At 49.6% G+C, this 22,611-nt stretch overlaps 19 non-coding genes and 1 pseudogene across 19 annotated transcripts; all 20 read left to right on the top strand.

Moving 5' to 3' along the window:
- Nucleotides 1–120: 120 nt before the first annotated feature.
- On the top strand, nucleotides 121–235 carry LOC140993076 (U5 spliceosomal RNA). Its single transcript, XR_012178581.1, has one exon. It is a non-coding gene; the product is annotated as a U5 spliceosomal RNA (small nuclear RNA).
- A 177-nt stretch (nucleotides 236–412) lies between these two features.
- On the top strand, nucleotides 413–603 carry LOC140993005 (U2 spliceosomal RNA). Its single transcript, XR_012178524.1, has one exon. It is a non-coding gene; the product is annotated as a U2 spliceosomal RNA (small nuclear RNA).
- Nucleotides 604–1,038: 435 nt separating this feature from the next.
- LOC140993075 (U5 spliceosomal RNA) lies at nucleotides 1,039–1,153 on the top strand. Its single transcript, XR_012178580.1, has one exon. It is a non-coding gene; the product is annotated as a U5 spliceosomal RNA (small nuclear RNA).
- A 177-nt stretch (nucleotides 1,154–1,330) lies between these two features.
- LOC140993027 (U2 spliceosomal RNA) lies at nucleotides 1,331–1,521 on the top strand. The gene has a single exon (XR_012178544.1). It is a non-coding gene; the product is annotated as a U2 spliceosomal RNA (small nuclear RNA).
- A 435-nt stretch (nucleotides 1,522–1,956) lies between these two features.
- Nucleotides 1,957–2,071, top strand: LOC140993073 (U5 spliceosomal RNA). Its single transcript, XR_012178579.1, has one exon. It is a non-coding gene; the product is annotated as a U5 spliceosomal RNA (small nuclear RNA).
- A 177-nt stretch (nucleotides 2,072–2,248) lies between these two features.
- On the top strand, nucleotides 2,249–2,439 carry LOC140992823 (U2 spliceosomal RNA). The gene has a single exon (XR_012178359.1). It is a non-coding gene; the product is annotated as a U2 spliceosomal RNA (small nuclear RNA).
- A 435-nt stretch (nucleotides 2,440–2,874) lies between these two features.
- Nucleotides 2,875–2,989, top strand: LOC140993072 (U5 spliceosomal RNA). The gene has a single exon (XR_012178578.1). It is a non-coding gene; the product is annotated as a U5 spliceosomal RNA (small nuclear RNA).
- A 177-nt stretch (nucleotides 2,990–3,166) lies between these two features.
- On the top strand, nucleotides 3,167–3,357 carry LOC140992822 (U2 spliceosomal RNA). Its single transcript, XR_012178358.1, has one exon. It is a non-coding gene; the product is annotated as a U2 spliceosomal RNA (small nuclear RNA).
- Nucleotides 3,358–3,792: 435 nt separating this feature from the next.
- LOC140993070 (U5 spliceosomal RNA) lies at nucleotides 3,793–3,907 on the top strand. Its single transcript, XR_012178576.1, has one exon. It is a non-coding gene; the product is annotated as a U5 spliceosomal RNA (small nuclear RNA).
- A 5,702-nt stretch (nucleotides 3,908–9,609) lies between these two features.
- Nucleotides 9,610–9,797, top strand: LOC140993046 (U2 spliceosomal RNA). The gene has a single exon (XR_012178561.1). It is a non-coding gene; the product is annotated as a U2 spliceosomal RNA (small nuclear RNA).
- A 435-nt stretch (nucleotides 9,798–10,232) lies between these two features.
- LOC140993069 (U5 spliceosomal RNA) lies at nucleotides 10,233–10,347 on the top strand. Its single transcript, XR_012178575.1, has one exon. It is a non-coding gene; the product is annotated as a U5 spliceosomal RNA (small nuclear RNA).
- Nucleotides 10,348–10,524: 177 nt separating this feature from the next.
- LOC140992821 (U2 spliceosomal RNA) lies at nucleotides 10,525–10,715 on the top strand. The gene has a single exon (XR_012178357.1). It is a non-coding gene; the product is annotated as a U2 spliceosomal RNA (small nuclear RNA).
- A 435-nt stretch (nucleotides 10,716–11,150) lies between these two features.
- LOC140993068 (U5 spliceosomal RNA) lies at nucleotides 11,151–11,265 on the top strand. The gene has a single exon (XR_012178574.1). It is a non-coding gene; the product is annotated as a U5 spliceosomal RNA (small nuclear RNA).
- A 177-nt stretch (nucleotides 11,266–11,442) lies between these two features.
- On the top strand, nucleotides 11,443–11,633 carry LOC140992819 (U2 spliceosomal RNA). The gene has a single exon (XR_012178356.1). It is a non-coding gene; the product is annotated as a U2 spliceosomal RNA (small nuclear RNA).
- Nucleotides 11,634–12,068: 435 nt separating this feature from the next.
- LOC140993067 (U5 spliceosomal RNA) lies at nucleotides 12,069–12,183 on the top strand. Its single transcript, XR_012178573.1, has one exon. It is a non-coding gene; the product is annotated as a U5 spliceosomal RNA (small nuclear RNA).
- Nucleotides 12,184–12,360: 177 nt separating this feature from the next.
- LOC140992818 (U2 spliceosomal RNA) lies at nucleotides 12,361–12,551 on the top strand. The gene has a single exon (XR_012178355.1). It is a non-coding gene; the product is annotated as a U2 spliceosomal RNA (small nuclear RNA).
- Nucleotides 12,552–12,986: 435 nt separating this feature from the next.
- LOC140993066 (U5 spliceosomal RNA) lies at nucleotides 12,987–13,101 on the top strand. The gene has a single exon (XR_012178572.1). It is a non-coding gene; the product is annotated as a U5 spliceosomal RNA (small nuclear RNA).
- A 177-nt stretch (nucleotides 13,102–13,278) lies between these two features.
- On the top strand, nucleotides 13,279–13,469 carry LOC140992817 (U2 spliceosomal RNA). The gene has a single exon (XR_012178354.1). It is a non-coding gene; the product is annotated as a U2 spliceosomal RNA (small nuclear RNA).
- A 435-nt stretch (nucleotides 13,470–13,904) lies between these two features.
- Nucleotides 13,905–14,019, top strand: LOC140993065 (U5 spliceosomal RNA). The gene has a single exon (XR_012178571.1). It is a non-coding gene; the product is annotated as a U5 spliceosomal RNA (small nuclear RNA).
- Nucleotides 14,020–19,837: 5,818 nt separating this feature from the next.
- LOC140993055 (U2 spliceosomal RNA) lies at nucleotides 19,838–20,014 on the top strand (annotated as a pseudogene).
- The last annotated feature ends 2,597 nt before the right edge of the window (nucleotides 20,015–22,611 follow it).

The raw sequence follows: 22,611 nt of genomic DNA, 5'->3' as shown, positions 1-22,611 counted from the left end.
ATAATGTGGGGACGGGCGTGGCCAGGGATTTTGGTGCGCGATGAGCCAAGTGAGGCTCACCATGAGAAGAGTGCCTGGGACCACAGCTGTCTTGGCTGCTGTCGAGGAGAGGCGCTGTACTTACTCGGGTTTCTCTTCATAACGCACAAGTCTTTCGCCTTTTACTAAAGACTTCCGTGGAGAGGAACACCAATGAGTTGAAGATATTTTTGGCAGGCTTTGCCGTTTGGCTGAGCCTCGTGCATGTGTGAAAATCAATAAAGCCGGCCTTAACCAGACTCGGGGCTAAGCCACGGAGCGCTTGGGAGGAGCCGCTAAGCACAAGCCACTCCGCCGCGCAATGCAAATGGCACACCGCGACGAGTGTGAAGCGTGCCAGGAGGTGGGCTCAGGCAGCAGACGACTGGGGCTCATAGCTTCTCGGCCTTTTGGCTAAGATCAAGTGTAGTATCTGTTCTTATCAGTTTAATATCTGATATGTCCTCTATATGGGGACAACATATTAAATGGATTTTTAGCCTCGGGAGCTGAAACAGGGGCTTGCTCCGTTCACTCCACGCATCGACCCGGTATTGCAGCGCCGCCGGGAACGGTGCAACCCTCTCCGGCCTTGTTGAAAATCAATCAGTGTTGCAGACCAAAGGCCTTGACAAACTTGACATTGCGGCACAGAATCGGCAGCAAGAAGAAGGCTGGCAAACCACAGCAAGAGCTGCGCTTTGCATGGTCAGAAAAAGAGGCAAAACTGCCTCGCCGCGGCCGGTGCGCAATACCTGCTGAGTGTGCCCTGCATTTCCCCCCCGCGGTCCTCAACTGAAACAGAGAGTCTGGAAGCGCCCGAGTGTTTGTGACGTTTGGTGGCCTGCGCCCAACGAGCAGGCTTTTCTCTCTCCACAAACCGGTCGAGTAGAGCCTGGGATAATGTGGGGACGGGCGTGGCCAGGGATTTTGGTGCGCGATGAGCCAAGTGAGGCTCACCATGAGAAGAGTGCCTGGGACCACAGCTGTCTTGGCTGCTGTCGAGGAGAGGCGCTGTACTTACTCGGGTTTCTCTTCATAACGCACAAGTCTTTCGCCTTTTACTAAAGACTTCCGTGGAGAGGAACACCAATGAGTTGAAGATATTTTTGGCAGGCTTTGCCGTTTGGCTGAGCCTCGTGCATGTGTGAAAATCAATAAAGCCGGCCTTAACCAGACTCGGGGCTAAGCCACGGAGCGCTTGGGAGGAGCCGCTAAGCACAAGCCACTCCGCCGCGCAATGCAAATGGCACACCGCGACGAGTGTGAAGCGTGCCAGGAGGTGGGCTCAGGCAGCAGACGACTGGGGCTCATCGCTTCTCGGCCTTTTGGCTAAGATCAAGTGTAGTATCTGTTCTTATCAGTTTAATATCTGATATGTCCTCTATATGGGGATAACATATTAAATGGATTTTTAGCCTCGGGAGCTGAAACAGGGGCTTGCTCCGTTCACTCCACGCATCGACCCGGTATTGCAGCGCCGCCGGGAACGGTGCACCCCTCTCCGGCCTTGTTGAAAATCAATCAGTGTTGCAGACCAAAGGCCTTGACAAACTTGACATTGCAGCACAGAATCGGCAGCAAGAAGAAGGCTGGCAAACCGCAGCGAGAGCTGCGCTTTGCATGGTCAGAAAAAGAGGCAAAACTGCCTCGCCGCGGCCGGTGCGCAATACCTGCTGAGTGTGCCCTGCATTTCCCCCCCGCGGTCCTCAACTGAAACAGAGAGTCTGGAAGCGCCCGAGTGTTTGTGACGTTTGGTGGCCTGCGCCCAACGAGCAGGCTTTTCTCTCTCCACAAACCGGTCGAGTAGAGCCTGGGATAATGTGGGGACGGGCGTGGCCAGGGATTTTGGTGCGCGATGAGCCAAGTGAGGCTCACCATGAGAAGAGTGCCTGGGACCACAGCTGTCTTGGCTGCTGTCGAGGAGAGGCGCTGTACTTACTCGGGTTTCTCTTCATAACGCACAAGTCTTTCGCCTTTTACTAAAGACTTCCGTGGAGAGGAACACCAATGAGTTGAAGATATTTTTGGCAGGCTTTGCCGTTTGGCTGAGCCTCGTGCATGTGTGAAAATCAATAAAGCCGGCCTTAACCAGACTCGGGGCTAAGCCACGGAGCGCTTGGGAGGAGCCGCTAAGCACAAGCCACTCCGCCGCGCAATGCAAATGGCACACCGCGACGAGTGTGAAGCGTGCCAGGAGGTGGGCTCAGGCAGCAGACGACTGGGGCTCATCGCTTCTCGGCCTTTTGGCTAAGATCAAGTGTAGTATCTGTTCTTATCAGTTTAATATCTGATATGTCCTCTATATGGGGACAACATATTAAATGGATTTTTAGCCTCGGGAGCTGAAACAGGGGCTTGCTCCGTTCACTCCACGCATCGACCCGGTATTGCAGCGCCGCCGGGAACGGTGCACCCCTCTCCGGCCTTGTTGAAAATCAATCAGTGTTGCAGACCAAAGGCCTTGACAAACTTGACATTGCGGCACAGAATCGGCAGCAAGAAGAAGGCTGGCAAACCGCAGCGAGAGCTGCGCTTTGCATGGTCAGAAAAAGAGGCAAAACTGCCTCGCCGCGGCCGGTGCGCAATACCTGCTGAGTGTGCCCTGCATTTCCCCCCCGCGGTCCTCAACTGAAACAGAGAGTCTGGAAGCGCCCGAGTGTTTGTGACGTTTGGTGGCCTGCGCCCAACGAGCAGGCTTTTCTCTCTCCACAAACCGGTCGAGTAGAGCCTGGGATAATGTGGGGACGGGCGTGGCCAGGGATTTTGGTGCGCGATGAGCCAAGTGAGGCTCACCATGAGAAGAGTGCCTGGGACCACAGCTGTCTTGGCTGCTGTCGAGGAGAGGCGCTGTACTTACTCGGGTTTCTCTTCATAACGCACAAGTCTTTCGCCTTTTACTAAAGACTTCCGTGGAGAGGAACACCAATGAGTTGAAGATATTTTTGGCAGGCTTTGCCGTTTGGCTGAGCCTCGTGCATGTGTGAAAATCAATAAAGCCGGCCTTAACCAGACTCGGGGCTAAGCCACGGAGCGCTTGGGAGGAGCCGCTAAGCACAAGCCACTCCGCCGCGCAATGCAAATGGCACACCGCGACGAGTGTGAAGCGTGCCAGGAGGTGGGCTCAGGCAGCAGACGACTGGGGCTCATCGCTTCTCGGCCTTTTGGCTAAGATCAAGTGTAGTATCTGTTCTTATCAGTTTAATATCTGATATGTCCTCTATATGGGGACAACATATTAAATGGATTTTTAGCCTCGGGAGCTGAAACAGGGGCTTGCTCCGTTCACTCCACGCATCGACCCGGTATTGCAGCGCCGCCGGGAACGGTGCACCCCTCTCCGGCCTTGTTGAAAATCAATCAGTGTTGCAGACCAAAGGCCTTGACAAACTTGACATTGCGGCACAGAATCGGCAGCAAGAAGAAGGCTGGCAAACCGCAGCGAGAGCTGCGCTTTGCATGGTCAGAAAAAGAGGCAAAACTGCCTCGCCGCGGCCGGTGCGCAATACCTGCTGAGTGTGCCCTGCATTTCCCCCCCGCGGTCCTCAACTGAAACAGAGAGTCTGGAAGCGCCCGAGTGTTTGTGACGTTTGGTGGCCTGCGCCCAACGAGCAGGCTTTTCTCTCTCCACAAACCGGTCGAGTAGAGCCTGGGATAATGTGGGGACGGGCGTGGCCAGGGATTTTGGTGCGCGATGAGCCAAGTGAGGCTCACCATGAGAAGAGTGCCTGGGACCACAGCTGTCTTGGCTGCTGTCGAGGAGAGGCGCTGTACTTACTCGGGTTTCTCTTCATAACGCACAAGTCTTTCGCCTTTTACTAAAGACTTCCGTGGAGAGGAACACCAATGAGTTGAAGATATTTTTGGCAGGCTTTGCCGTTTGGCTGAGCCTCGTGCATGTGTGAAAATCAATAAAGCCGGCCTTAACCAGACTCGGGGCTAAGCCACGGAGCGCTTGGGAGGAGCCGCTAAGCACAAGCCACTCCGCCGCGCAATGCAAATGGCACACCGCGACGAGTGTGAAGCGTGCCAGGAGGTGGGCTCAGGCAGCAGACGACTGGGGCTCATCGCTTCTCGGCCTTTTGGCTAAGACGGCGATCACTCCCTGCAAGTGGGATTATTTTCTCATTGTGGAAGTAATCCTTTGCGACTTGGGAGACATTGTTGTATTGCTTCTTTGCACATTTTTGTTTGTTATTATTGCACATTTGCACAGTGGTTTGTTGGAGACATCTAAGAGCCTGTCAAGGTAAGAAAGCTTTTAGTTTTTTTTTGCTTTTTGCTGTCTTATTCTTGACTGGTTTTAGGTGTTTTTACAGCCTTTTTTTAGCTTGTATTTATTTAACTTATTGTATTTTATTCATCGTTGAAGTGTGGTGTCTCCAGCCATGTCGGCTGCCCGTGCCGGCATGCGGAGGCACCACAGTGTGCGTTTTACCTTTTTAGAAAGAGATGGAAAGCTCCTGGAGATGTCCAGATTGGACTTCTCCAGGAAGCTAATTCAAAAGGCCCTTGGCTTTTCCCCACAGCAATTGAACTGCGTACTGTCTCTTCCCTTCAACAAAGGTTTTGATATTAGTTTTGTTACCGCTGCAGTGCTACAAGAATTTTGGCAACGCTTTGAAAAGGTTAAGACCCAGTTTTCAGCATTCAACGTGGAGAAACTGACTGACAACTCTCTGAAAGTGGTTATTGTTAGGATGTTCAATGAAATGGTGAATGCTGAAGATATATGCATGTGGCTGGGTAGATACTGCACTGTGAAGGGCCAGGCTACCAAGGTGAGGGATGAAGATGGCATCTGGAACTGTGCCTGGAGGGTCCCCATTCAACAATGGCAGGACCCCCAGGGGTACCAGGGCCTGAGGCATCTCCCATCCATGGTAGTTCTTGGTGAGAACAGGGGCTACATTCACTACCAGGGCATGCCCAAGCTCTGCCGCAAGTGTGGTGAGCATGGACACCTGGCAGAGGCTTGCCAAAACATTGTTTGCGGTAAATGCAGAGAAATTGGGCACTCCTTTGAGGAGTGTCCCAATGGCAGAAAGTGCAATCTCTGTGGAGAGACAAATCACCTCTTCAGAGATTGCCCAATGTCTTTTGCCAACAAACTGAAAGCCCAAAGAAAACAAGAATCGGAAATTGAAAAAGAAAAAATATTAAAGGAAAATGGCCGAAATGTAACTGTCGAAGTGCTAATTGAAGAGGAGGGGCTGGGAAATTCAAATCTCCCGCCAAAATCTGTGGTTGGAGGAGAGGAGCCCGGTGAGGCGGGACAAGGGGAGGGGCCTGGCTTTAACCCAGCAGAGGGTGCTGCTGAGGGAGATGGGGAAAGCCAGGCAGCAGGTGGAGCTGGACAAGATGGCTCGACAGGCACTGACTCAGCCAATAGCCTCATTACAGTCGGGGAGGAACAAGAGGAAGGAGAGTCCAGTGACACCTCCCTCCCCAATACCCAGCCCAACCTCAAGAGAACTGCATCTGAACTGTCCAGCTCTGAGGCTGATGCAGCCTCGGAGAAGAAGGGAAGGGCTTTCCGGAGGAAAGAGTCTCAGGCCTCACCCCCCGATTGCATGGGGATAGTGAAATGAGATCCTTTTACATTCCTGAAAGTCTGGAAGTTTTAACAAGTAGTCTTTTAATTTTTTATTCCTTAAAATGTCATACCTGTTGTTTTTACCAATTATACTCATGACCCTCAACATTTCCACCCTCAATGTGAGAAGTGTGAGGTCGGGAGTTAGAGCCCAGACTGTTTTATCCTACCTAAATTCTTTTACGTCAGATGTGTTTTTATTACAGGAGTGCAATCTGCCCTTTTTAACAACCTACAGGAAATGGGAGGAGAAATGGCCACTCGGTCAATCCATGTGGAGTGGATCAAACCACAACAAGTCCGATGGAGTGGCCATTTTAATTAAAAACCCCTTGGTAGTGGTGAGGGGCAGCACTGTGGTGAGAGACGGACGGGCAGTTTTAGCACACTTGACATACATGGGGCAGGATTTTAACCTACTCAACGTATACGGTTTTAACGACAAAAATGACAGGTATGACCTTTTAGAAGAACTGCAGTCCCACATGCTAGGTAGGGTGCCTTTAGTGGTAGGAGGGGATTTTAATTGTGTTTTATCCAGAACAGATAGACGGGGAGCAGGGGAAGATTTTAAAGTAGATAAAACATCGGTTTTACTGCAAGACATCTGCAAGGATTTTAAGCTACAAGACTGTTTTAAATCCATGCATCCTAGAGAGGAGGGCTTCACCTGGTTCAGTGGTGACGGCACCAAAGCCTCTCGCATTGACTATGTTTTTACACGGGACTGCCCACCAACTGATGCTAGATTGACCCCCGTTTTCTTTTCTGATCACGCAATGCTGTCATGCACCCTGACACTCTCTTCTGGTGTGACTGTAGGAAGTGGTCTGTGGAAGCTCAACTGCTCCCTGTTAGAGGACAGGGAGATAGTTGGACAATACAGGGAGCAGTATAGCCAATGGCAGACCCTTCAAGACTTTTACGATTCACGTGCACACTGGTGGGAGTGGGTGAAGACAAAGACTAAGGCTTTTTTTAGACAGGCAGGGAGAAAGAAAAAAGATAAGGAAAAAAGATGCATGTTGGGACTGCAGAAAAGACTACAGAGATATTTTAAACTTGTGAACCAAGGATTTGATTTTAATGACGACATTTTAGAAGTCAAAAAACAAATGTCAAAATTAGCTGAAATAAAGAGTCAGGGTATCATTTTAAGAAGCAAAGAGAGAGAAAGAGAAGAAGGAGAAAAATGCACACGATACTTTTTTAAGAAGATAGCTAGCAGAAGTGGGGTTTTAACAAAGCTAAAAAAAGAAGACGGGTTTTTAACTGCTAACACAAACGAACTTATTGAAACAGTGGAACTCTTTTACAATAAATTATATGAAAAAAAGACATAGAGACAGACATTACAGAACAGGTTTTAGAATACATTGATAGGACGGTGGAGGAAAGTGTGCTTTTAACCCAGGATTTTACCCTTTTAGAGTTAGGTAAATGTTTAAAAAATTTTAAGAAGGGGAAGTCCCCAGGACAAGATGGACTTCCCCTGGAATTTTATCTGACCTTTTGGGATATCCTTGCACATGACCTACTTACTGTTTTTAATGACTTTGAACGACTAGACCTGTTACCTGAGAGCTTTAGAGTAGGGATAGTGACATTAATCCACAAAAAAGAGGACCAGACTGACCTGAAAAACTGGAGACCAATAACGCTTTTAAACTTTGACTGCAAACTTTTTAGCAAACTTTTATCAACACGTTTATCTTTGGTTTTAGGGGAGGTGATCCACCCGGATCAAGCCTGTGCCATCCCGGGGAGGAAGATCACCGACAGCCTCGTACTGATCAGAGACACCATCTGTTACGCGAGAGACAGAGACATTCGGCTTGTATTGCTAAATTTAGACTTTGAAAAAGCCTTCGATCGGGTCTCGCACCAGTACCTATTTCAGGTACTGCAAAAAATGGGGTTTCCTGAGAGGGTCATAGCGTGGGTGGGATTGCTCTACCGGGGAATCAACAGCAAAATCCTTGTAAATGGGCAACTTACCAAAGCAGTGAATATATGCTGCGGTGTCCGTCAGGGTTGTCCGTTATCTGCCCTCCTTTACGTTATATGTGTGGAACCATTGGCACAGATCTTGAGAAGGGACAAATGGATCAATGGGGTGTCAATTCCGGGGAGTGGGGGCTTGGTCACAAAATGCCTTTTATACATGGATGATGTCAATGTTTTATGTACAGACCTTTTAGCTGTAAACAGGACCATGGACTTGACGGACTGGTATGGACGGGCCTCTGGAGCCAGACTTAACCGCGACAAGACCCAAGCCCAATTTTACGGACCATGGACAGTGACCGAGACCACAGGACTCCCTCTGACTGTGACCCTGACTGACATGAAAATACTCGGGGTAAAATTTGACGGGGAAGGGGGTGGGAGGAGCAATTGGCTTGACGCGATAGGGAAAGTTAGAAAGAGACTGGGATACTGGAGACTAAGGGGACTGACAATGGAAGGCAAGGTTTTAGTCATAAAAGCTGTGATTTTACCCTTGTTTTTACTAATCAGTTCTGTTTTTATCCCGCCTCGTAGAGTGCTTTTAGATCTCGATCGAGCCATTTTTTACTTTCTGTGGGGGTCCAAGTGGGAGCGACTTAGAAGAAACGTCATGAAGATGCCAAAAACAAAAGGAGGGAAAGATGTTCCAGACCTCCACCTGTTTTTAGGAAGCCAATACACCACACTGCACCTCAAATATGCCACATCCCCATCCAGAGATCACAAGACATCTGCCATGGCAAGATTCTGGATGGGGTCTTACCTCAGGACACTCAAGTTTTTACCTGTCGATCTTAGAGCACCTGTGTCTTTTAAACTGCCCACGGCCTATGATTTTATACGCAAATTTTTAAAAGATTTTAACTTGGAACAGGAGGAGCTGTCACTTTTAACCAACCACCGCTCTCTTCTCTCTCTTGTGCAGGAGCGGGAGCCAGTGAGTCCGGTGCGCGGGCTCGCAATCGGCGAGCCCTCAAGTGTTTGGCGCAATGTCAACCATCCCGTTCTCCCAAACAGATTACGGGATCTCTCCTGGATGGTAGCTCATGAGGTCCTCCCGGTCAGGTCCGTGATGCACTCCCGGGGCATGTCACCATCCGCCATCTGCCCCCGACCGGGTTGTGGCGCGCCCGAGTCGGCGAGGCACTTGTTCTGGGAGTGCAGCGCTGCCATTGACCTGTGGGCAATGGCCGGCTCCCAGCAATTCCCGTACTTGCCAGCAGGGGAGGTCCTAGATGCACAACTAGTGCTCTACGGGGTGAGCCAGAAGAAAAGAACAACAGAGGAATTCTCCAAGCTCTGGCTCACCCTGGCCGCCATGAAAGACGCTATATGGACCTCCAGAAACCTGCTGGCGAGAAAGCGCATGCAGATCCCCCCCGTGGCTACGATCCAAATGGCTGCAAGGACGGTCCAGGCAGCCGTCGCTGCTGGCGGCAGGCCTAGGACGTAGCCACATGAAGCATCGCCTCTGCGCTCATTCGGAGGTGGGAGCCGGAGCCACACACAAAGGTCAAGGCAGCAGCGGCCTGATCCTCCGGGTGTGGCAGGTGGGAAGGAGCAAGAGGCTGAGGGCCTCCTCTGAGCATCACCAGCGGGTACCCAGGGATCTGATGGGAGAGCGGGATGAGTTCCCCATGATAGGGACTCACCCCGCTCCTGCATAACAAAGACTTGAGAGCTTTTAAATGCCCTCCCTTTTTAAAAAAGACACACTGATATATTATACACTTACACTGATTCACAGAACGGACTTTTAATGCCACAAAGGAGCACTTTGTTTTAACATGTCTTGTGTATTTTAAGGCAACAATTATGTTTTTTTTTTTTAATCTGTAAACACCTTTTATTGGATATAATGGTGTTTTTTTTATGGTGGATGGTTATACAGATTTAACTACTGTATTGTTGCGGATGACATGTTGATTTTAAGTGTTTTCAAATTGTATTGTGGACTGTGTTCTGAATAAGTGTGAAAAATAGAGAAACTTGTGTCAATAAACTTTTTTCAAAAGAAAAATCTGTTCTTATCAGTTTAATATCTGATATGTCCTCTATATGGGGACAACATATTAAATGGATTTTTAGCCTCGGGAGCTGAAACAGGGGCTTGCTCCGTTCACTCCACGCATCGACCCGGTATTGCAGCGCCGCCGGGAACGGTGCACCCCTCTCCGGCCTTGTTGAAAATCAATCAGTGTTGCAGACCAAAGGCCTTGACAAACTTGACATTGCGGCACAGAATCGGCAGCAAGAAGAAGGCTGGCAAACCGCAGCGAGAGCTGCGCTTTGCATGGTCAGAAAAAGAGGCAAAACTGCCTCGCCGCGGCCGGTGCGCAATACCTGCTGAGTGTGCCCTGCATTTCCCCCCCGCGGTCCTCAACTGAAACAGAGAGTCTGGAAGCGCCCGAGTGTTTGTGACGTTTGGTGGCCTGCGCCCAACGAGCAGGCTTTTCTCTCTCCACAAACCGGTCGAGTAGAGCCTGGGATAATGTGGGGACGGGCGTGGCCAGGGATTTTGGTGCGCGATGAGCCAAGTGAGGCTCACCATGAGAAGAGTGCCTGGGACCACAGCTGTCTTGGCTGCTGTCGAGGAGAGGCGCTGTACTTACTCGGGTTTCTCTTCATAACGCACAAGTCTTTCGCCTTTTACTAAAGACTTCCGTGGAGAGGAACACCAATGAGTTGAAGATATTTTTGGCAGGCTTTGCCGTTTGGCTGAGCCTCGTGCATGTGTGAAAATCAATAAAGCCGGCCTTAACCAGACTCGGGGCTAAGCCACGGAGCGCTTGGGAGGAGCCGCTAAGCACAAGCCACTCCGCCGCGCAATGCAAATGGCACACCGCGACGAGTGTGAAGCGTGCCAGGAGGTGGGCTCAGGCAGCAGACGACTGGGGCTCATCGCTTCTCGGCCTTTTGGCTAAGATCAAGTGTAGTATCTGTTCTTATCAGTTTAATATCTGATATGTCCTCTATATGGGGACAACATATTAAATGGATTTTTAGCCTCGGGAGCTGAAACAGGGGCTTGCTCCGTTCACTCCACGCATCGACCCGGTATTGCAGCGCCGCCGGGAACGGTGCACCCCTCTCCGGCCTTGTTGAAAATCAATCAGTGTTGCAGACCAAAGGCCTTGACAAACTTGACATTGCGGCACAGAATCGGCAGCAAGAAGAAGGCTGGCAAACCGCAGCGAGAGCTGCGCTTTGCATGGTCAGAAAAAGAGGCAAAACTGCCTCGCCGCGGCCGGTGCGCAATACCTGCTGAGTGTGCCCTGCATTTCCCCCCCGCGGTCCTCAACTGAAACAGAGAGTCTGGAAGCGCCCGAGTGTTTGTGACGTTTGGTGGCCTGCGCCCAACGAGCAGGCTTTTCTCTCTCCACAAACCGGTCGAGTAGAGCCTGGGATAATGTGGGGACGGGCGTGGCCAGGGATTTTGGTGCGCGATGAGCCAAGTGAGGCTCACCATGAGAAGAGTGCCTGGGACCACAGCTGTCTTGGCTGCTGTCGAGGAGAGGCGCTGTACTTACTCGGGTTTCTCTTCATAACGCACAAGTCTTTCGCCTTTTACTAAAGACTTCCGTGGAGAGGAACACCAATGAGTTGAAGATATTTTTGGCAGGCTTTGCCGTTTGGCTGAGCCTCGTGCATGTGTGAAAATCAATAAAGCCGGCCTTAACCAGACTCGGGGCTAAGCCACGGAGCGCTTGGGAGGAGCCGCTAAGCACAAGCCACTCCGCCGCGCAATGCAAATGGCACACCGCGACGAGTGTGAAGCGTGCCAGGAGGTGGGCTCAGGCAGCAGACGACTGGGGCTCATCGCTTCTCGGCCTTTTGGCTAAGATCAAGTGTAGTATCTGTTCTTATCAGTTTAATATCTGATATGTCCTCTATATGGGGACAACATATTAAATGGATTTTTAGCCTCGGGAGCTGAAACAGGGGCTTGCTCCGTTCACTCCACGCATCGACCCGGTATTGCAGCGCCGCCGGGAACGGTGCACCCCTCTCCGGCCTTGTTGAAAATCAATCAGTGTTGCAGACCAAAGGCCTTGACAAACTTGACATTGCGGCACAGAATCGGCAGCAAGAAGAAGGCTGGCAAACCGCAGCGAGAGCTGCGCTTTGCATGGTCAGAAAAAGAGGCAAAACTGCCTCGCCGCGGCCGGTGCGCAATACCTGCTGAGTGTGCCCTGCATTTCCCCCCCGCGGTCCTCAACTGAAACAGAGAGTCTGGAAGCGCCCGAGTGTTTGTGACGTTTGGTGGCCTGCGCCCAACGAGCAGGCTTTTCTCTCTCCACAAACCGGTCGAGTAGAGCCTGGGATAATGTGGGGACGGGCGTGGCCAGGGATTTTGGTGCGCGATGAGCCAAGTGAGGCTCACCATGAGAAGAGTGCCTGGGACCACAGCTGTCTTGGCTGCTGTCGAGGAGAGGCGCTGTACTTACTCGGGTTTCTCTTCATAACGCACAAGTCTTTCGCCTTTTACTAAAGACTTCCGTGGAGAGGAACACCAATGAGTTGAAGATATTTTTGGCAGGCTTTGCCGTTTGGCTGAGCCTCGTGCATGTGTGAAAATCAATAAAGCCGGCCTTAACCAGACTCGGGGCTAAGCCACGGAGCGCTTGGGAGGAGCCGCTAAGCACAAGCCACTCCGCCGCGCAATGCAAATGGCACACCGCGACGAGTGTGAAGCGTGCCAGGAGGTGGGCTCAGGCAGCAGACGACTGGGGCTCATCGCTTCTCGGCCTTTTGGCTAAGATCAAGTGTAGTATCTGTTCTTATCAGTTTAATATCTGATATGTCCTCTATATGGGGACAACATATTAAATGGATTTTTAGCCTCGGGAGCTGAAACAGGGGCTTGCTCCGTTCACTCCACGCATCGACCCGGTATTGCAGCGCCGCCGGGAACGGTGCACCCCTCTCCGGCCTTGTTGAAAATCAATCAGTGTTGCAGACCAAAGGCCTTGACAAACTTGACATTGCGGCACAGAATCGGCAGCAAGAAGAAGGCTGGCAAACCGCAGCGAGAGCTGCGCTTTGCATGGTCAGAAAAAGAGGCAAAACTGCCTCGCCGCGGCCGGTGCGCAATACCTGCTGAGTGTGCCCTGCATTTCCCCCCCGCGGTCCTCAACTGAAACAGAGAGTCTGGAAGCGCCCGAGTGTTTGTGACGTTTGGTGGCCTGCGCCCAACGAGCAGGCTTTTCTCTCTCCACAAACCGGTCGAGTAGAGCCTGGGATAATGTGGGGACGGGCGTGGCCAGGGATTTTGGTGCGCGATGAGCCAAGTGAGGCTCACCATGAGAAGAGTGCCTGGGACCACAGCTGTCTTGGCTGCTGTCGAGGAGAGGCGCTGTACTTACTCGGGTTTCTCTTCATAACGCACAAGTCTTTCGCCTTTTACTAAAGACTTCCGTGGAGAGGAACACCAATGAGTTGAAGATATTTTTGGCAGGCTTTGCCGTTTGGCTGAGCCTCGTGCATGTGTGAAAATCAATAAAGCCGGCCTTAACCAGACTCGGGGCTAAGCCACGGAGCGCTTGGGAGGAGCCGCTAAGCACAAGCCACTCCGCCGCGCAATGCAAATGGCACACCGCGACGAGTGTGAAGCGTGCCAGGAGGTGGGCTCAGGCAGCAGACGACTGGGGCTCATCGCTTCTCGGCCTTTTGGCTAAGATCAAGTGTAGTATCTGTTCTTATCAGTTTAATATCTGATATGTCCTCTATATGGGGACAACATATTAAATGGATTTTTAGCCTCGGGAGCTGAAACAGGGGCTTGCTCCGTTCACTCCACGCATCGACCCGGTATTGCAGCGCCGCCGGGAACGGTGCACCCCTCTCCGGCCTTGTTGAAAATCAATCAGTGTTGCAGACCAAAGGCCTTGACAAACTTGACATTGCGGCACAGAATCGGCAGCAAGAAGAAGGCTGGCAAACCGCAGCGAGAGCTGCGCTTTGCATGGTCAGAAAAAGAGGCAAAACTGCCTCGCCGCGGCCGGTGCGCAATACCTGCTGAGTGTGCCCTGCATTTCCCCCCCGCGGTCCTCAACTGAAACAGAGATTCTGGAAGCGCCCGAGTGTTTGTGACGTTTGGTGGCCTGCGCCCAACGAGCAGGCTTTTCTCTCTCCACAAACCGGTCGAGTAGAGCCTGGGATAATGTGGGGACGGGCGTGGCCAGGGATTTTGGTGCGCGATGAGCCAAGTGAGGCTCACCATGAGAAGAGTGCCTGGGACCACAGCTGTCTTGGCTGCTGTCGAGGAGAGGCGCTGTACTTACTCGGGTTTCTCTTCATAACGCACAAGTCTTTCGCCTTTTACTAAAGACTTCCGTGGAGAGGAACACCAATGAGTTGAAGATATTTTTGGCAGGCTTTGCCGTTTGGCTGAGCCTCGTGCATGTGTGAAAATCAATAAAGCCGGCCTTAACCAGACTCGGGGCTAAGCCACGGAGCGCTTGGGAGGAGCCGCTAAGCACAAGCCACTCCGCCGCGCAATGCAAATGGCACACCACGACGAGTGTGAAGCGTGCCAGGAGGTGGGCTCAGGCAGCAGACGACTGGGGCTCATCGCTTCTCGGCCTTTTGGCTAAGACGGCGATCACTCCCTGCAAGTGGGATTATTTTCTCATTGTGGAAGTAATCCTTTGCGACTTGGGAGACATTGTTGTATTGCTTCTTTGCACATTTTTGTTTGTTATTATTGCACATTTGCACAGTGGTTTGTTGGAGACATCTAAGAGCCTGTCAAGGTAAGAAAGCTTTTAGTTTTTTTTTGCTTTTTGCTGTCTTATTCTTGACTGGTTTTAGGTGTTTTTACAGCCTTTTTTTAGCTTGTATTTATTTAACTTATTGTATTTTATTCATCGTTGAAGTGTGGTGTCTCCAGCCATGTCGGCTGCCCGTGCCGGCATGCGGAGGCACCACAGTGTGCGTTTTACCTTTTTAGAAAGAGATGGAAAGCTCCTGGAGATGTCCAGATTGGACTTCTCCAGGAAGCTAATTCAAAAGGCCCTTGGCTTTTCCCCACAGCAATTGAACTGCGTACTGTCTCTTCCCTTCAACAAAGGTTTTGATATTAGTTTTGTTACCGCTGCAGTGCTACAAGAATTTTGGCAACGCTTTGAAAAGGTTAAGACCCAGTTTTCAGCATTCAACGTGGAGAAACTGACTGACAACTCTCTGAAAGTGGTTATTGTTAGGATGTTCAATGAAATGGTGAATGCTGAAGATATATGCATGTGGCTGGGTAGATACTGCACTGTGAAGGGCCAGGCTACCAAGGTGAGGGATGAAGATGGCATCTGGAACTGTGCCTGGAGGGTCCCCATTCAACAATGGCAGGACCCCCAGGGGTACCAGGGCCTGAGGCATCTCCCATCCATGGTAGTTCTTGGTGAGAACAGGGGCTACATTCACTACCAGGGCATGCCCAAGCTCTGCCGCAAGTGTGGTGAGCATGGACACCTGGCAGAGGCTTGCCAAAACATTGTTTGCGGTAAATGCAGAGAAATTGGGCACTCCTTTGAGGAGTGTCCCAATGGCAGAAAGTGCAATCTCTGTGGAGAGACAAATCACCTCTTCAGAGATTGCCCAATGTCTTTTGCCAACAAACTGAAAGCCCAAAGAAAACAAGAATCGGAAATTGAAAAAGAAAAAATATTAAAGGAAAATGGCCGAAATGTAACTGTCGAAGTGCTAATTGAAGAGGAGGGGCTGGGAAATTCAAATCTCCCGCCAAAATCTGTGGTTGGAGGAGAGGAGCCCGGTGAGGCGGGACAAGGGGAGGGGCCTGGCTTTAACCCAGCAGAGGGTGCTGCTGAGGGAGATGGGGAAAGCCAGGCAGCAGGTGGAGCTGGACAAGATGGCTCGACAGGCACTGACTCAGCCAATAGCCTCATTACAGTCGGGGAGGAACAAGAGGAAGGAGAGTCCAGTGACACCTCCCTCCCCAATACCCAGCCCAACCTCAAGAGAACTGCATCTGAACTGTCCAGCTCTGAGGCTGATGCAGCCTCGGAGAAGAAGGGAAGGGCTGAGCTTGACTCATACAGTTCCCCTGTGGAGCAGCTCAGAGCCTTCCCTTCCAGTTCACCCGATCAGTGCTCATTTCTTAATATAGCACTACAGTCAACTCCATTGGAAAAGCGTGCCGACATGGCTTTCCGGAGGAAAGAGTCTCAGGCCTCACCCCCCGATTGCATGGGGATAGTGAAATGAGATCCTTTTACATTCCTGAAAGTCTGGAAGTTTTAACAAGTAGTCTTTTAATTTTTTATTCCTTAAAATGTCATACCTGTTGTTTTTACCAATTATACTCATGACCCTCAACATTTCCACCCTCAATGTGAGAAGTGTGAGGTCGGGAGTTAGAGCCCAGACTGTTTTATCCTACCTAAATTCTTTTACGTCAGATGTGTTTTTATTACAGGAGTGCAATCTGCCCTTTTTAACAACCTACAGGAAATGGGAGGAGAAATGGCCACTCGGTCAATCCATGTGGAGTGGATCAAACCACAACAAGTCAGATGGAGTGGCCATTTTAATTAAAAACCCCTTGGTAGTGGTGAGGGGACGGGCAGTTTTAGCACACTTGACATACATGGGGCAGGATTTTAACCTACTCAACGTATACGGTTTTAACGACAAAAATGACAGGTATGACCTTTTAGAAGAACTGCAGTCCCACATGCTAGGTAGGGTGCCTTTAGTGGTAGGAGGGGATTTTAATTGTGTTTTATCCAGAACAGATAGACGGGGAGCAGGGGAAGATTTTAAAGTAGATAAAACATCGGTTTTACTGCAAGACATCTGCAAGGATTTTAAGCTACAAGACTGTTTTAAATCCATGCATCCTAGAGAGGAGGGCTTCACCTGGTTCAGTGGTGACGGCACCAAAGCCTCTCGCATTGACTATGTTTTTACACGGGACTGCCCACCAACTGATGCTAGATTGACCCCCGTTTTCTTTTCTGATCACGCAATGCTGTCATGCACCCTGACACTCTCTTCTGGTGTGACTGTAGGAAGTGGTCTGTGGAAGCTCAACTGCTCCCTGTTAGAGGACAGGGAGATAGTTGGACAATACAGGGAGCAGTATAGCCAATGGCAGACCCTTCAAGACTTTTACGATTCACGTGCACACTGGTGGGAGTGGGTGAAGACAAAGACTAAGGCTTTTTTTAGACAGGCAGGGAGAAAGAAAAAAGATAAGGAAAAAAGATGCATGTTGGGACTGCAGAAAAGACTACAGAGATATTTTAAACTTGTGAACCAAGGATTTGATTTTAATGACGACATTTTAGAAGTCAAAAAACAAATGTCAAAATTAGCTGAAATAAAGAGTCAGGGTATCATTTTAAGAAGCAAAGAGAGAGAAAGAGAAGAAGGAGAAAAATGCACACGATACTTTTTTAAGAAGATAGCTAGCAGAAGTGGGGTTTTAACAAAGCTAAAAAAAGAAGACGGGTTTTTAACTGCTAACACAAACGAACTTATTGAAACAGTGGAACTCTTTTACAATAAATTATATGAAAAAAAAGACATAGAGACAGACATTACAGAACAGGTTTTAGAATACATTGATAGGACGGTGGAGGAAAGTGTGCTTTTAACCCAGGATTTTACCCTTTTAGAGTTAGGTAAATGTTTAAAAAATTTTAAGAAGGGGAAGTCCCCAGGACAAGATGGACTTCCCCTGGAATTTTATCTGACCTTTTGGGATATCCTTGCACATGACCTACTTACTGTTTTAAATGACTTTGAACGACTAGACCTGTTACCTGAGAGCTTTAGAGTAGGGATAGTGACATTAATCCACAAAAAAGAGGACCAGACTGACCTGAAAAACTGGAGACCAATAACGCTTTTAAACTTTGACTGCAAACTTTTTAGCAAACTTTTATCAACACGTTTATCTTTGGTTTTAGGGGAGGTGATCCACCCGGATCAAGCCTGTGCCATCCCGGGGAGGAAGATCACCGACAACCTCGTACTGATCAGAGACACCATCTGTTACGCGAGAGACAGAGACATTCGGCTTGTATTGCTAAATTTAGACTTTGAAAAAGCCTTCGATCGGGTCTCGCACCAGTACCTATTTCAGGTACTGCAAAAAATGGGGTTTCCTGAGAGGGTCATAGCGTGGGTGGGTTTGCTCTACCGGGGAATCAACAGCAAAATCCTTGTAAATGGGCAACTTACCAAAGCAGTGAATATATGCTGCGGTGTCCGTCAGGGTTGTCCGTTATCTGCCCTCCTTTACGTTATATGTGTGGAACCATTGGCACAGATCTTGAGAAGGGACAAATGGATCAATGGGGTGTCAATTCCGGGGAGTGGGGGCTTGGTCACAAAATGCCTTTTATACATGGATGATGTCAATGTTTTATGTACAGACCTTTTAGCTGTAAACAGGACCATGGACTTGACGGACTGGTACGGACGGGCCTCTGGAGCCAGACTTAACCGCGACAAGACCCAAGCCCAATTTTACGGACCATGGACAGTGACCGAGACCACAGGACTCCCTCTGACTGTGACCCTGACTGACATGAAAATACTCGGGGTAAAATTTGACGGGGAAGGGGGTGGGAGGAGCAATTGGCTTGACGCGATAGGGAAAGTTAGAAAGAGACTGGGATACTGGAGACTAAGGGGACTGACAATGGAAGGCAAGGTTTTAGTCATAAAAGCTGTGATTTTACCCTTGTTTTTACTAATCAGTTCTGTTTTTATCCCGCCTCGTAGAGTGCTTTTAGATCTCGATCGAGCCATTTTTTACTTTCTGTGGGGGTCCAAGTGGGAGCGACTTAGAAGAAACGTCATGAAGATGCCAAAAACAAAAGGAGGGAAAGATGTTCCAGACCTCCACCTGTTTTTAGGAAGCCAATACACCACACTGCACCTCAAATATGCCACATCCCCATCCAGAGATCACAAGACATCTGCCATGGCAAGATTCTGGATGGGGTCTTACCTCAGGACACTCAAGTTTTTACCTGTCGATCTTAGAGCACCTGTGTCTTTTAAACTGCCCACGGCCTATGATTTTATACGCAAATTTTTAAAAGATTTTAACTTGGAACAGGAGGAGCTGTCACTTTTAACCAACCACCGCTCTCTTCTCTCTCTTGTGCAGGAGCGGGAGCCAGTGAGTCCGGTGCGCGGGCTCGCAATCGGCGAGCCCTCAAGTGTTTGGCGCAATGTCAACCATCCCGTTCTCCCAAACAGATTACGGGATCTCTCCTGGATGGTAGCTCATGAGGTCCTCCCGGTCAGGTCCGTGATGCACTCCCGGGGCATGTCACCATCCGCCATCTGCCCCCGACCGGGTTGTGGCGCGCCCGAGTCGGCGAGGCACTTGTTCTGGGAGTGCAGCGCTGCCATTGACCTGTGGGCAATGGCCGGCTCCCAGCAATTCCCGTACTTGCCAGCAGGGGAGGTCCTAGATGCACAACTAGTGCTCTACGGGGTGAGCCAGAAGAAAAGAACAACAGAGGAATTCTCCAAGCTCTGGCTCACCCTGGCCGCCATGAAAGACGCTATATGGACCTCCAGAAACCTGCTGGCGAGAAAGCGCATGCAGATCCCCCCCGTGGCTACGATCCAAATGGCTGCAGCGACGGTCCAGGCAGCCGTCGCTGCTGGCGGCAGGCCTAGGACGTAGCCACATGAAGCATCGCCTCTGCGCTCATTCGGAGGTGGGAGCCGGAGCCACACACAAAGGTCAAGGCAGCAGCGGCCTGATCCTCCGGGTGTGGCAGGTGGGAAGGAGCAAGAGGCTGAGGGCCTCCTCTGAGCATCACCAGCGGGTACCCAGGGATCTGATGGGAGAGCGGGATGAGTTCCCCATGATAGGGACTCACCCCGCTCCTGCATAACAAAGACTTGAGAGCTTTTAAATGCCCTCCCTTTTTAAAAAAGACACACTGATATATTATACACTTACACTGATTCACAGAACGGACTTTTAATGCCACAAAGGAGCACTTTGTTTTAACATGTCTTGTGTATTTTAAGGCAACAATTGTGGTTTTTTTTAATCTGTAAACACCTTTTATTGGATATGATGGTGTTTTTTTTTATGGTGGATGGTTTTACAGATTTAACTACTGTATTGTTGCGGATGACATGTTGATTTTAAGTGTTTTCAAATTGTATTGTGGACTGTGTTCTGAATAAGTGTGAAAAATAGAGAAACTTGTGTCAATAAACTTTTTTCAAAAGAAAAAATCTGTTCTTATCAGTTTAATATCTGATATGTCCTCTATATGGGGACAACATATTAAATGGATTTTTAGCCTCGGGAGCTGAAACAGGGGCTTGCTCCGTTCACTCCACGCATCGACCCGGTATTGCAGCGCCGCCGGGAACGGTGCACCCCTCTCCGGCCTTGTTGAAAATCAATCAGTGTTGCAGACCAAAGGCCTTGACAAACTTGACATTGCGGCACAGAATCGGCAGCAAGAAGAAGACAGCGATCACTCCCTGCAAGCGGGATTATTTTCTCATAGTGGAAGTAATCCTTTGCGCCTTGGGAGATATTGTTCATTGCATCTTTGCACTTTTGTGTTTGTTATTTTTTGCATATTTGCACAGTGGTTTGTTGGAGACATCTGAAAACCGGTCAAGGTAAGAAAGCTTTTAGTTCTTTTACTTTTGGTTGTCTTATTCTTGTCTGGTTTTAGGTGTTTTTACAGCCTTTTTTTAGCCTCTATTTATTTAACTTATTGTATTTTATTCATTGTTGAAGTGTGGTGTCTCCAGCCATGTCGGCTGCCCGTGCCGGCATGCGGAGGCACCACAGTGTGCGTTTTACTTTCTTAGAAAGAGATGGAAAGCTCCTGGAGATGTCCAGATTGGACTTCTCCAGGAAGCTAATCCAAAAGGCCCTTGGCTTTTCCCCACAGCAATTGAACTGCGTATTGTCTCTTCCCTTCAACAAAGGTTTTGATATTAGTTTTGTAACCGCTGCAGTGCCACAAGAATTTTGGCAACGCTTTGAAAAGGTTAAGACCCAGTTTTCAGCATTCAACGTGGAGAAACTGACTGACAACTCTCTGAAAGTGGTTATTGTTAGGATGTTCAATGAAATGGTGAATGCTGAAGATATATGTATGTGGCTGGGTAGATACTGCACTGTGAAGGGCCAGGCTACCAAGGTGAGGGATGAAGATGGCATCTGGAACTGTGCCTGGAGGGTCCCCATTCAACAATGGCAGGACCCCCAGGGGTACCAGGGCCTGAGGCATCTCCCATCCATGGTAGTTCTTGGTGAGAACAGGGGCTACATTCACTACCAGGGCATGCCCAAGCTCTGCCGCAAGTGTGGTGAGCATGGACACCTGGCAGAGGCTTGCCAAAACATTGTTTGCGGTAAATGCAGAGAAATTGGGCACTCCTTTGAGGAGTGTCCCAATGGCAGAAAGTGCAATCTCTGTGGAGAGACAAATCACCTCTTCAGAGATTGCCCATTGTCATTTGCCAACAAACTGAAAGCCCAAAGAAAACAAGACTCGGAAATTGAAAAAGAAAAAATATTAAAGGAAAATGGCCGAAATGTAACTGTCGAAGTGCTAATTGAAGAGGAGGGGCTGGGAAATTCAAATCTCCCGCCAAAATCTGTGGTTGGAGGAGAGGAGCCCGGTGAGGTGGGACAAGGGGAGGGGCCTGGCTTTAACCCAGCAGAGGGTGCTGCTGAGGGAGATGGGGAAAGCCAGGCAGCAGGTGGAGCTGGACAAGATGGCTCGACAGGCACTGACTCAGCCAATAGCCTCATTACAGTCGGGGAGGAACAGGAGGAAGGAGAGTCCAGTGACACCTCCCTCCCCAATACCCAGCCCAACCTCAAGAGAACTGCATCTGAACTGTCCAGCTCTGAGGCTGATGCAGCCTCAGAGAAGAAGGGAAGGGCTGAGCTTGACTCATACAGTTCCCCTGTGGAGCAGCTCAGAGCCTTCCCTTCCAGTTCACCCAATCAGTGCTCATTTCTTAATATAGCACTACAGTCAACTCCATTGGAAAAGCGTGCCGACATTGCTTTCCGGAGGAAAGAGTCTCAGGCCTCACCCCCCGATTGCATGGGGATAGTGAAATGAGATCCTTTTACATTACTGAAAGTCTGGAAGTTTTAACAGTAGTCTTTTCATTTTTTATTCCTTAAAATGTCATACCTGTTGTTTTTAACAATCATACTCATGACCCTCAACATTTCCACCCTCAATGTGAGAAGTGTGAGGTCGGGAGTTAGAGCCCAGACTGTTTTATCCTACCTAAATTCTTTTACGTCAGATGTGTTTTTATTACAGGAGTGCAATCTGCCCTTTTTAACAACCTACAGGAAATGGGAGGAGAAATGGCCACTCGGTCAATCCATGTGGAGTGGATCAAACCACAACAAGTCCGATGGAGTGGCCATTTTAATTAAAAACCCCTTGGTAGTGGTGAGGGGCAGCACTGTGGTGAGAGACGGACGGGCAGTTTTAGCACACTTGACATACATGGGGCAGGATTTTAACCTACTCAACGTATACGGTTTTAACGACAAAAATGACAGGTATGACCTTTTAGAAGAACTGCAGTCCCACATGCTAGGTAGGGTGCCTTTAGTGGTAGGAGGGGATTTTAATTGTGTTTTATCCAGAACAGATAGACGGGGAGCAGGGGAAGATTTTAAAGTAGATAAAACATCGGTTTTACTGCAAGACATCTGCAAGGATTTTAAGTTACAAGACTGTTTTAAATCCATGCATCCTAGAGAGGAGGGCTTCACCTGGTTCAGTGGTGATGGCACCAAAGCCTCTCGCATTGACTACGTTTTTACACGGGACTGCCCACCAACTGATGCTAGATTGACCCCTGTTTTCTTTTCTGATCACGCAATGCTGTCATGCACCCTGACACTCTCTTCTGGTGTGACTGTAGGAAGTGGTCTGTGGAAGCTCAACTGCTCCCTGTTAGAGGACAGGGAGATAGTTGGACAA

This window comes from Pagrus major, chromosome 24 (assembly GCF_040436345.1).
Source record: "Pagrus major chromosome 24, Pma_NU_1.0".
NCBI lineage: Eukaryota > Metazoa > Chordata > Actinopteri > Spariformes > Sparidae > Pagrus > Pagrus major.
Note: the sequence above shows the minus strand (reverse complement) of the source record. Positions and strands in the feature narration are given on the sequence as shown.